The sequence below is a fragment of the Dromiciops gliroides genome, chromosome 2 (assembly GCF_019393635.1).
Source record: "Dromiciops gliroides isolate mDroGli1 chromosome 2, mDroGli1.pri, whole genome shotgun sequence".
NCBI classification, from domain to species: domain Eukaryota; kingdom Metazoa; phylum Chordata; class Mammalia; order Microbiotheria; family Microbiotheriidae; genus Dromiciops; species Dromiciops gliroides.
The window spans coordinates 148,935,119-148,946,298 of record NC_057862.1 but is presented as its reverse complement, the minus strand read 5'-3'; positions in this window follow the sequence as shown (position 1 = coordinate 148,946,298).

Here is an 11,180-nt window from a genome sequence, read left to right as displayed (position 1 = left end):
TGGTTCTGTGGCTATCTGCTTAGTGTAGTTCCTCCCTCTGCCCGAAGTTTTCTGTAGCTCTTGGAAGATGATGGTGATTTCCATCATCATTCCCTAATGCAGTTCCTGGGTTAGCCTGACATTGTTTCCGTGCCAGGGATTTTCAGACTTTTATCTCTCATGGCACATAGGGCTGGAAAGTGAGGAGACTTGAATGTGCATAACACTACAAGTCTATGTTCTGTGGAATTCCCAGAATACCTAACAACTGTTCGTTCTCTAACATGTCCTTTGAGAACCACTGCTCTACACTCACCATCTGGGACCTGACAAAACTGATATGGCTTCAGCCCTCCATCAGAGGCCAGTGCCACAGCTAGGAGTATATTCCAGATCCTGCTTGTCTTGTGCCCAATCCTGTGCCCATCCAGCTCAATGCCAAACAAGAGACCTTGCTCCGGATTTCTTCCTAGCTCTACAGCTCTGCAGATTGACAGGTCTCTAGTCACAAGGTTGGGTTGACTTCATTGCCTGATGTCTTTTTCCAGCCAGCCATGGCACCTTCTATGAGTTTAGAGTAGTGGTTCTCAGAGTATGCCCTGGCATAGGAGGGTGCTCTGAATTTCAGCTAGGTGTGCGGTGAATTGTATGGAACATATACATCCAATTACACGTGTTGTCTGCATGAATCTCCACAACTCTCCATGGCATCCTGCTATGGAAAATAAGACAGAGCCCTGAGCATAAAGAAATGTGAAAAGCACTCATCTAGAGACTCTCTAGAGCATCTAGTTCTCTAAAAAATTGTCTCTTCCCCATTGAATTCCTCTGGGACCAACTGAGTGGACTGCTTTCCTCATATCCAAAGTCAAAATAATAATCATTATTCATATTTAAATAGAGCTTTACATTCATTATCTCAATTGACCCTCACAATAATCTTGTGAGGTAGGTGCTATTAGTAGGGCAGCTAGGAGGCACAGTGGATAGACCAGCAGGTTCTGGAGTCAGGAAGATTCCTCTTCCCGAGTTCAAATCTGGCCTCAGATGCTTCCTAGCTCTGTGTCCCTGGTCAAGTCACTTTAACCTGTTTGCCTCCGTTTCCTCCTCTGTAAAATGAGCTGGAGAAGGAAATACAAAAATCATTCCAACATCTTTGCCAAGAAAACCCCAAATGGGGTCACAAAGAGTTGGATGTGGGGCAGGTAGGTGGCACAGTGGATAGAGTACTGGCTCTAGAGTCAGGAAGACCTGAGTTCAAATCCAGCCTCAGATACTTGACACTTACTAGCTGTGTGACCCTGGGCAAGTCACTTAACCCCAATTGCCTCAGCAAAACAAAAGAGTTGGACGTAATTGAAAGTAACTGAACAACGAAATCTGTCTGTCTGTCTATTGAAGGTTGGGCCAAATAATCTCTTAGGTGCCTTTCTGATCTAAAGTTCCATGAATTAAGTCTGACTATCGGTATATCTACCCATCTTTCTTTATTCTATTTCACACACAGAGACAGACAGAAAAGCTCCCCACCCCCCACTGCCCTTTTGTGGTCTCCTTGTACCATCCTTCACCAGATGCTCGAGAGAGAATGATTAAGATTAATGAAATATTAGCAAATGAAAACCAACCAATTTAGACAGTGAATCATTTGCAGAGAGTATACATGCACATAAGCAGAGCCTGATGGATTAATGAGCAAAGTAAACAAGCTGTCTCCATTCGCCATTCTGCTCCTTTCTGCTGAGCTGCCTGCCCACAAAACCTCATCTCTCCTTTGAGCTCCTCTGAGCCTCGCTCCCTTTTTATGACAGTCCCTCAGAAAGGTGTGGAGGGAGGAGGACAGATTTCTAACCCTGGCAACACTGCACGTCAAGCTTTCTTTCAAGCTGAACAGCCCGCGATTATGGGTTTGTGTGCTAATGTCTCCGAATGACCTCGGAGCTCTTGGCTTGCCATCTTCCTTTATGACCACAATAAGGAATGCTATAGGTCGTCCAAGTCAGATAAACACTGTAACCAACTAGATGGGAACTATTCATCATAACCTCTTAAGCCAATTCTATCACATCCTTGCCATTATTTCCAGAGAGTGGTAGTGTAGAACAATACATTTTTGGTACCAGAAAGAACCTTAAGGATCATCTAGTACAAGCTTCTCGTTTTACAGATGAAGAAACCGAGTAGCAGAAACAATTTCATACAGTTAGTTAGTAACAGACTCACTCAAAGCTATGATTTAAAGGTGAGCAAATTAGCTAGGTGGAGCAGTGGGGAGAGTGTAGGGTCTGAAATCAAGAAGACTCATCTTCCTGAGTTCAAATCCAGCCTCAAATACATCCTGGCTCTGTGACCCTGGGCAAGTCATTTCACCCTGTTTACCTCAATTCCTCTTTTGTAAAATGAGCTGCAGAAGGAAATGACAAACTACTCCAATACCTATCTTTGTAAAGGAAACCCAAAATGGGGTCACTAAGAGTCAAATGTGGGGGCAGCTAGGTGGCACAATGGATAGAGCATTGGCCCTGGATTCAGGAGGACCTGAGTTCAAATCCGGCCTCAGACACCTAACACTTACTAGCTGTGTGACCCTGGGCAAGTCACTTAAACCCAATTGCCCTGCAAAAAAAAAAAAAAGAATTTAAAAAAGAGTCGAATGTAACTGAACAAGTCTTTCATACCAATTGCATTCCTTCTACCTCCTCCCAGCACACTAACTAAAAACATCCCTGGCCACTATCTCCAAAGCTTGACACTCATCTTTTCATGTTTTGTCCTTTTTTTTCTCCCAACTCCCCTCCAAGCGTTGGCCATGAAGCAGAGTTGGAATACTCTTTGATCCCTCCTGCCATTTCCAGACCCTTTTCCTGCCACCATCACTCAACAGCCTCTTCTCTAAAGTTGGAATCACCCTTTGGATGGTCCTGGCCATGGCCAGATGGATGCAGCTGAGTCAGAAGGAGTTTTGGCAGACACCATCCATGATCACACGAGTTGGGAGGCAGTGGGAAACAAAATCAGCTCCAATGAAAAGGTTGAAGCTTTGGGAAATCAGTTAGACTAAGATAAATGGCTAAGTCCCTGGTATCCTATGCATTTTGGCTCCCTAATCTTCTTACAGATTTCTCTGATTGAATCTTTGCCCAGAAACTTGTCTTCCTGCTTGTATCAGGTTCGGGATCTTGACATTTCTCAAACACTCTAGTACCAACAGGACTTACTGGGAGGTGGGAGTGGTTTGAACTAAGCTTAATTTTCTCTCCTCTCAACTTGGCCCTGGGCCTGGATTCTCTTTCCACCCCCACCCCCCCCCCAACCCTCACCCCCACCCCCCAGCAATTTAGAGACTTGCCTAATGAGTGATATTGGGTGAGATGAGATAACTGTACAGATCTTTGTCTTTTCAGTCACTGACCTCGGGACATTTTATCATCTTTTTCTTTAACTTTCACACCTAGAGCACTGTTTTGCTCTATATCCCAGCCTCCACCATTGTCTTTGATGGTTGCTAAATCTACAGTGTTAATCCTTGGTAACTCTGGCTTCTTAGCTCTAAAGTGTCTCTATTGATTCTAGGATAAATATAAATCCCACTGTTTGGCCTTTAAAGTCCTTCACAACCTGTTCCCAAACTATCTTCCTCCTGGTACATTACTCCCTATTGTGTAGTCCAAAATCCAGCCAAACTGACCTTTTCTGTTCCTCACACCTGACGTTCCATCTCCCCTCTTGGACCCTTTGCAAAGGTTTGTCCCCCTTGCCTGAAAATGCCTTCCTTCACAGTGGCTTCAGAGAATCCCTCTCGTGCTCTCCCTTCCTAACCTTTATATTTAACTACCTCATACTTATTCTCTTTATATTTATTCTGTCTAAATTTCCATATGTACTAATTTCTCCTCCAAATGTAGGCTATTTAACATGACTAATATGGAAATATGTTTTGCTTGATTTTACATATATCATTGTCTTCTCAATGGATGGGAGAAGGGTAGGAAGAAGGAAGAGAATTGGGAACCGAACATTTCAAAAATGAATGTTAAAGGGGCAGCTAGATGACGCAGTGGTTAAAGCACCAGCTCTGGATTCAGGAGTACCTGAGTTCAAATCCGGCCTCACACACTTGACACTTACTGGCTATGTGACCCTGGGCAAGTCACTTAACCCCCATTGCCTGCCAAAAAAAAATGAATGTTAAAAAAATTTAGTCAATTAAAAAAATTGTTTTATTTGGCAGAGCAATGTGGGTTAAGTGACTTGCCCAGGTCACACAGCCAGTAAGTGTCAAGTCTGTGAGTTCGGATTTGAACTCAGGTTCTCTTGACTTTAGGGCTGGTGCTTTATCCACTGTGCCACCTAGCTGCCCCTAAAGTCAATTTTTAAAAAGAGAAAGAAAAATAATGTAAGCTATTTGGGAGTATGTATTATTTCATTCTTCATATCTGTATCACCAGCACCTCAATAAAATGCTTATTGATCTATTGATGAACTCATCTGCCTTTTCAACTGCCCTTTATTCCCACCTTCACTTTACATTGGCCTGTTGCTCATACACAGGTGGAACCCGTAAACTTCTATATCTATATCTGGCCCTTTCCCAAGGGTAACCACCTGTTCCTCTTGTAAGTACACAGGCTTACAGAGTTTCAAAACCTCGAAGAGTTTTATTTACACAGTAAGGACACAGAAAGGACTTGGACATGAGCCCACAGACTTATGAGAGCCCTTTCTTTCTTTCTTTGTTTCTTCCTTCCTTCCTTCTTTTCTTTCTCTTTCTTTGTTCCTTCCTTCCTTCCTTCCCTTCCTCCTTTCCTCCCTCCCTCCCTCCCTCCCTCCCTCCTTCCTTCCTTCCTTCCTTCCTTCCTTCCTTCCTTCCTTCCTTCCTTCCTTCCTTCCTTCCTTCCTTCCTTCCTTCCTTCCTTCCTTCCTTCCTTCCTTCCTTCCCTCCTTCCCCCTTCTTTCTTTCTTCTTTTAAACAATTTTTGGGGCAGCTAGGTGGCACAGTGGATAGAGCACTGGCCCTGGAGTCAGGAGTGCCTGAATTAAAATCCGGCCTCAGACACTTACTAGCTGTGTGACCCTGGGCAAGTCACTTAACCCCCAATTGCCTCACTAAAAAAAAAAGAATTTATTGGGGCAGCTAGGTATGACAGTGGATAAAGCACTGGCCCTGGATTCAGGAGGACCTGAGTTCAAATTCAGCCTCAGACACTTGACACTTACTAGCTGTGTGACCCTGGGCAAGCCACTTAACCCCCATTGCCACACACACAAAAATTTTCTTTTACTTTCTTTTTATTCTGAACTTAACATCAAACAAAATGAGCCTTTCTATACAATGGGGAAAAGAGGGGATGATTGCATGTAAAACTGTGACTATTATTTAGAGCTTACATTTCTTTTTGAACATATACTAAATTCAATATGTAACTGTAAATGCTGTCCTGTTCATTTGTGATTCCTTATGGCCTTTCTCCTATTGCCTTCTCTTTTTTTGGGGAGGGGGAGGGGGCCGGCATCTTATACTTATTTTTGCTTTCTCTATTCCACTTAGCCCAGTGAAAACGAATAAAACCAAAACCAAAACCCTAGTAACAAAAATGTACAGTAAGCAAAACAAGTTCCAAAAACATATGTCTCATTCTGCACCAAGAGTCCGTCACTTCTCTGTCAAAAGGTGTGGCACCTCCTTAATCATTAGTCCTCTGGAATCATGGCTGGTCATTGCATTATTTGCCATTCTTAAGATCCTCAAAGTTGTTTGTCTTTACACTGTTGTTATTGTAGAAATTATTCTTCTAGTTCTCTTCGTCATTCTATTCATACAAGTCCTCCAGGTTTCTCTGAAACTATCTTTTCCATGATTTCTTGTGGAGAGACAACATTTCATTCCATGTATATACTATATCTTATTTAGCCATTCTCCAATTAATTAGTTTCCAGTTCTTTGACACTATAAAAGTTGATACTATAAATATTTTTGGAACAGAGAAAACTTTCCCCCTTTCTGAAGCACTGTCCTCCTGCCAGGGACCTATATAGCCCCTCACCTTGTCTCACAGTACTATCTTGGGTCCTTTACTGTATCAATAAAATTGTTCTATGTTTAGATACCTTAGAAGGTAAACCTGAATGCTTGTAAAGGGCATATGGTGGCTAAAGGGAGTGTTCCCAGGTTGTAACTGGGTGTGGGGGAGGACAATGAGTCAGAGAAGTGAGAGATCCTTAAAAGAACTTAGATCCTTGGCTTTTAGCATGAGACATACTTCCTCTTGCTTCCGTCTATACAAATGGCTTAAAAACCTGAGTTGGTGAATTAGTTAACCCATCATTTCAGCCTGAACAGCTCTTTTAGGGTCTTGATTCTATTATCCAATATTAACTATCAATCTCAGCTTCATGCTTTCATAAATTAGATAAGCAGCCCCTCTGAGCTTTCATTCACATCTTGGATACTAAGAATCCTAGAGCTAGAAGGGATCCAAGGACTCATCTGTTCCAATTCACATGAATTTCCTTATGGAGAAGACTTTGGAGAGATCATTAGCGACCAGGCCTGGGTAGAGTTAGCCAGTGACTTTTTAAGGAGGTTTTATGGGACAAAGAACTCCATCAATTTTTACCAAACATGACCCCAGAGTGTTGGGTTCTAGGTTTCATCTAAATTGTCCCCAGCAAGAGGTGGCCTGGCATAGCAGAAAGATCACAGAATTAGAGTCAGAAGACCTGGGTTTGATTCCTAGCTTTGACATTTCCTTAGCTGTGTGATCTTGGACAAATTACTTAACCTCTCTGAGACTTATTAGGAGGAAATGAGGATAAGACATGTGCTATTTATCTATGACACCTGACACTTGCTAGTTGTGTGACCCTGGGCAAGTCGCTTAACCCCCAATACCCAGAAAAAAAAGACATTCTAACCAGATTTCCTATATACAAAATTATGTCAGAGTGACAGAAAAGTGATTCTTTTATATGTTGCAGTCTCATACATTGTTTTAGGCTATAGAAGTTTTAAGGAAAGACAGATTCATAATCTCATGCTTCCTTCAATGTCATAAGAGTTACACAGCTAGACTTCTGGGGTGGAGCTAAGATGGCAGAGGAAAGGCAGTGAGCTCCCAAACTCATGACACGATCACTCCAAAAAACATCCAAATAACGCCATAGGAAAATGCCCGGAGCAGCAAAACTCACAGAAGAATGTGCTGAAATCATCTTCTAACCAAGAACGGCTTGGAAGGTCAGAAGGAGGGAGATGCTGTGCTAATACAGGAGTCAAGCCCAACCCCATAGTCACCCTGACACAGATCCAGTCCCAGGAAGGCCTCACCAGAGAAGCAGACCCCCATAGCCTCTGAATCAGCTGAAGCACCAGTATAGTCTGGAACTAAGCTCACAGTCTGATAAGTGGGCTGAGCCCTGGGCAGGGGGCAGACTACAGGGGTCTATGCTGGTGCTGAGGTAGAACTTGGATTTTACACCCCTGCTGAGAACCAGAAGGTAGGCTCCAGTAGCAGTGGCCCAGGTCGGGGAGGGGCAGAGGCTTGTCGGAGCTAACAATCACAACACACAAAGATGGTTGATTAGCAAGTTGGTCTGGGGTCATCTAAGGACTAGGGAACAGGCCGGGCTGATGAAGAACTTGATTCTCCTTAAATCATACCACCTAGGACTTCTTAAGCTTGGGATACTGCAGCCTGGAAACAGTGCCCCACTTTAAGGAGCTAAAAGTCAAGTAAAAGAAAGACAAGATGAGCCTACAGATAAAGGTGAGGACCATAGAAAGTGTCTGAGGCCGGATTTGAATGCAGGTTCTCCTGAATCCAAGGCCAGTGCTTTATCCACTGCAATACCTACCTGCCTTCTGGTTAGAATTCTAATCAGAGATTGGGGGTTAGTTTTCTACCCCTGTGCTTAAGCATAAGGAAACCTAGGTTTTTATCTCTATAATTTCTGCATTGTGGTAGATTGAGTTCAGCATCAGTTACCTAGAACATGAACTCCAAAAGGAGATATTTCTCCCCTAACATAGTGTATGGGAATATCCGTGAATCTGTTTGGGTTGGTGGTTCATGCTGACCCACACACAGCATGCATTTTTTTTTTTTTTTTGGTGAGGCAATTGGGGTTAAGTGACTTGCCTAGGGTCACACAGCTAGTAAGTGTCAAGTGTCTGAGGCCAGATTTGAACTCAGGACCTCCTGAATCCAGGGTTGGTGCTCTATCCACTGCGCCATCTAGCTGCCCCTGCACAGCATGCACTTTTTTTTTTTTTTTGTTTTGTTTTGTTTTTGTTTTTAGTGAGGCAATTGGGGTTAAGTGACTTGCCCAGGGTCACACAGCTAGTAAATGTTAAGTGTCTGAGGCCGGATTTGAACTCAGGTACTCCTGACTCCAGGGCCAGTGCTCTATCCACTGCGCCATCTAGCTGCCCCCAGCATGCACTTTTGAAGAAGGAAAAGGGCCTGTGTTTTGATCCAAACTAACACTATTATCTGAATTGTATTAGCTGAACTTACTTCTGGTTCTGTCCCTGGAGAGGAGGGAGAAAAGGAATAAGTATTTATTAAGCATCTACTATGTGCCAGGTCCTGTGTTAAGTGCTTTACAAATATTTTCTCATTTCATCCTCACAGCAACCCTGGAAGGTTGGTACTATTATCATCCCAGTTTTACAGTTGAGGTAAACAGAAGTTAAGTGACTCGCCCAGGGTCACCCAGCTAGGAAGTATGTGAGGCTAGATTTTTAACTTAGGTCTTCTTGACTTCAGGCCTAAACCCCACCTTACTGCCTTGAGACAGAGATTTGTATCCCATGAGAGAAATCTCTATTCCCTTTGTGACAGTTGGAGAAGAATTCTCCTAACCCTAAATGTATTGTTTTGTGATTTCTTTTTGCAAGTCTGATTTTGTTTTCCAGGCTGGCCCAGAGTCACAGTGAGGGATAAAGAAAATGTGATTGAGTGAAAAGAATACTGTACTTAGGGTTAGAAGGCCAGAGTCCTGGTCTTAGCATTGCCACTGACTAGTTGTGTGACCTTGGGCAAGTCACTTAAACTGCCTGTACCACAATTCTTTATCTTTTAAATGAAGAAGTTAGACTAGATGACTTCTAAGGTTCCTTTTATGAAACTGGAAGAGCTTACATCGAAGGTTAGCACTTTGGGGGAGGCGGGGCAATGAGGGTTAAATGTCAAGTGTCTGAGGCAGGATTTGAACTCAGGTCCTCCTGACTTCAGGGTCGGTGCTCTATCCACTGCACCATCTCCTGCTGTGGGGGTTTTATTTATTTATTTATTTTTTGGTTTTGGTTTGGTTTGGTTTTTTGCACAGGAGAGAAAAAGAGTTTTGGCATGTAGAAACTGGGTAATCCAAGAATTCCAGAAGCCTTGGCAGTTTGTTACATGTTCTTCAGGGGACCAATGACATCAGGAGGGTGTTGTCTTGATTTGCAAGTGAATTGGATTTAAGTGAAGCAGAGCTGTGCAAAGTCATCAATCTCACTCCTTCCTCCAGAGTCATCAGAGTCCAGTGGCAACAAGTCAAGACAACTGGCAATGGCCCAGTGCTCCAAGATTAGTCTCCACTCAGATGATGAGTAGATGAAGTTGAGTTGTTTGAAATTAAATGGGGAGCCACATGAACTTGATAGACCTAAACTAGGATGTGGTCTCAGACAGCACCCAAACCTCAGTGAATAAATTTTTTAAATAGACTTAAGTTTAAGAGCACAAGCTAGCTAGAAATGATTCTGTCCTGAGTCAAAAGGGCTTGGTGCCTGAGGTAAGGACTTTCTTCCTGGATGATGAATCTTGACTACTCAAGGCTTTGAAAGAAGCACACAGACAACTTTTTTGTAGAAAAAGCAAAAGCAGAGAAACATTTCCTCTTTTATCTTAAGTGCTGTGAATGTGCCCTGGCTGTGTTCCCTACACATATATGCCTCTCTATTGTGAGGGCCAAAATTTGATATATGGAGCGTTATTTGGGTGACTTGCCTTAATACTGGGGTCCTGGAAATATGAGGGACCTTTTAGGTTTAACCCTCCCCTCTGAACTGCCCTTTTAAGATATTTCTCCCAGGTCAATAAGAACGGAGCCTCTAATGCTTTAGTTCACAAAAGGATCAGATTTTATTACTTGGGAATTAATTAAACAACAAAGGTGAAACTAATAAAAATCAAAGATAAGGAAATAGGAAAATAGAAATACAGAGAAATGCTCTTAACTCTAAATTTAGCTTATTAGGGTTTTCCGTAATTAAACTCACTAAACACCTGAACAGCCCACCAGTCTAAGGTTGCTCACTCTCCACCGGGACCGCAGTTGCCACACCGAGAGCACAAACACTTGCCCACCAGAACATTAGTTGCCCAAGACAGAACACAAATGTGAGCCACCAGGGCAAGGGCCCAGAAGGAAAAAGAGTTCCAGAAGACACCTAGCCTGCCAGAAGAAGCCTGCCTCCCTTCAGCCAGCGTTCAATCTCTCCTCCCCCAAAAGGGGAGGTCCTTCAAAAGCTGCCTTTCTGAGCTCAGTAGTAAAGGTAACCTCATGGTGGATCAGGTGTGGCCCCCTCCCAAATGAGTTAGCTAAAAACGGGAATATTAATCTTTATCACAAATAATTTTTACCACACTATGAACATCCCCTACCTACATCCATTTTTCCTAAGGATGGGGTGTGGGTGGGTGTTTATTTGTGGGAGTGTGCCCCTGTTTATGGGGAAAATATTTGCTATCCTTTTTTTTTTTTAACTTTGCTGTTAAATGAAAGGCCTGTGCTTTGAACTGTGTTCTTTGGCTGATTAGAAAAGGCAAACATACTGATGGGAACTCAAGAGCCTGGGTTCTGGGTACTGTAGACCCACAGAGAACTTTGAACTTTTGATATTCTTGTCTGGGAGAACCATGGAGTCAAGAGCATCCCCAGGTGTTTACGGACATACAATCTCCTCAGCCTGGCATTTAAAAGCCTTTCACAATCTGGCTCCCACTTGCTTTTGTTGTCTCATTTCCTATTATAGGCTGCATGCACTCCCTATTTAATTTAAACTAATCTGTTAGCTGTTACCCACCTACATCTGGTTCCTATTTGCCTTTGCACAAATAATTCCCAGGTCTTTAATGCACACTACCAATTTACCTCCAGTATATAGAACCCCTAGCTTCCTTCACAGGTCAGGTGCTACCTTCTTCAAGGAG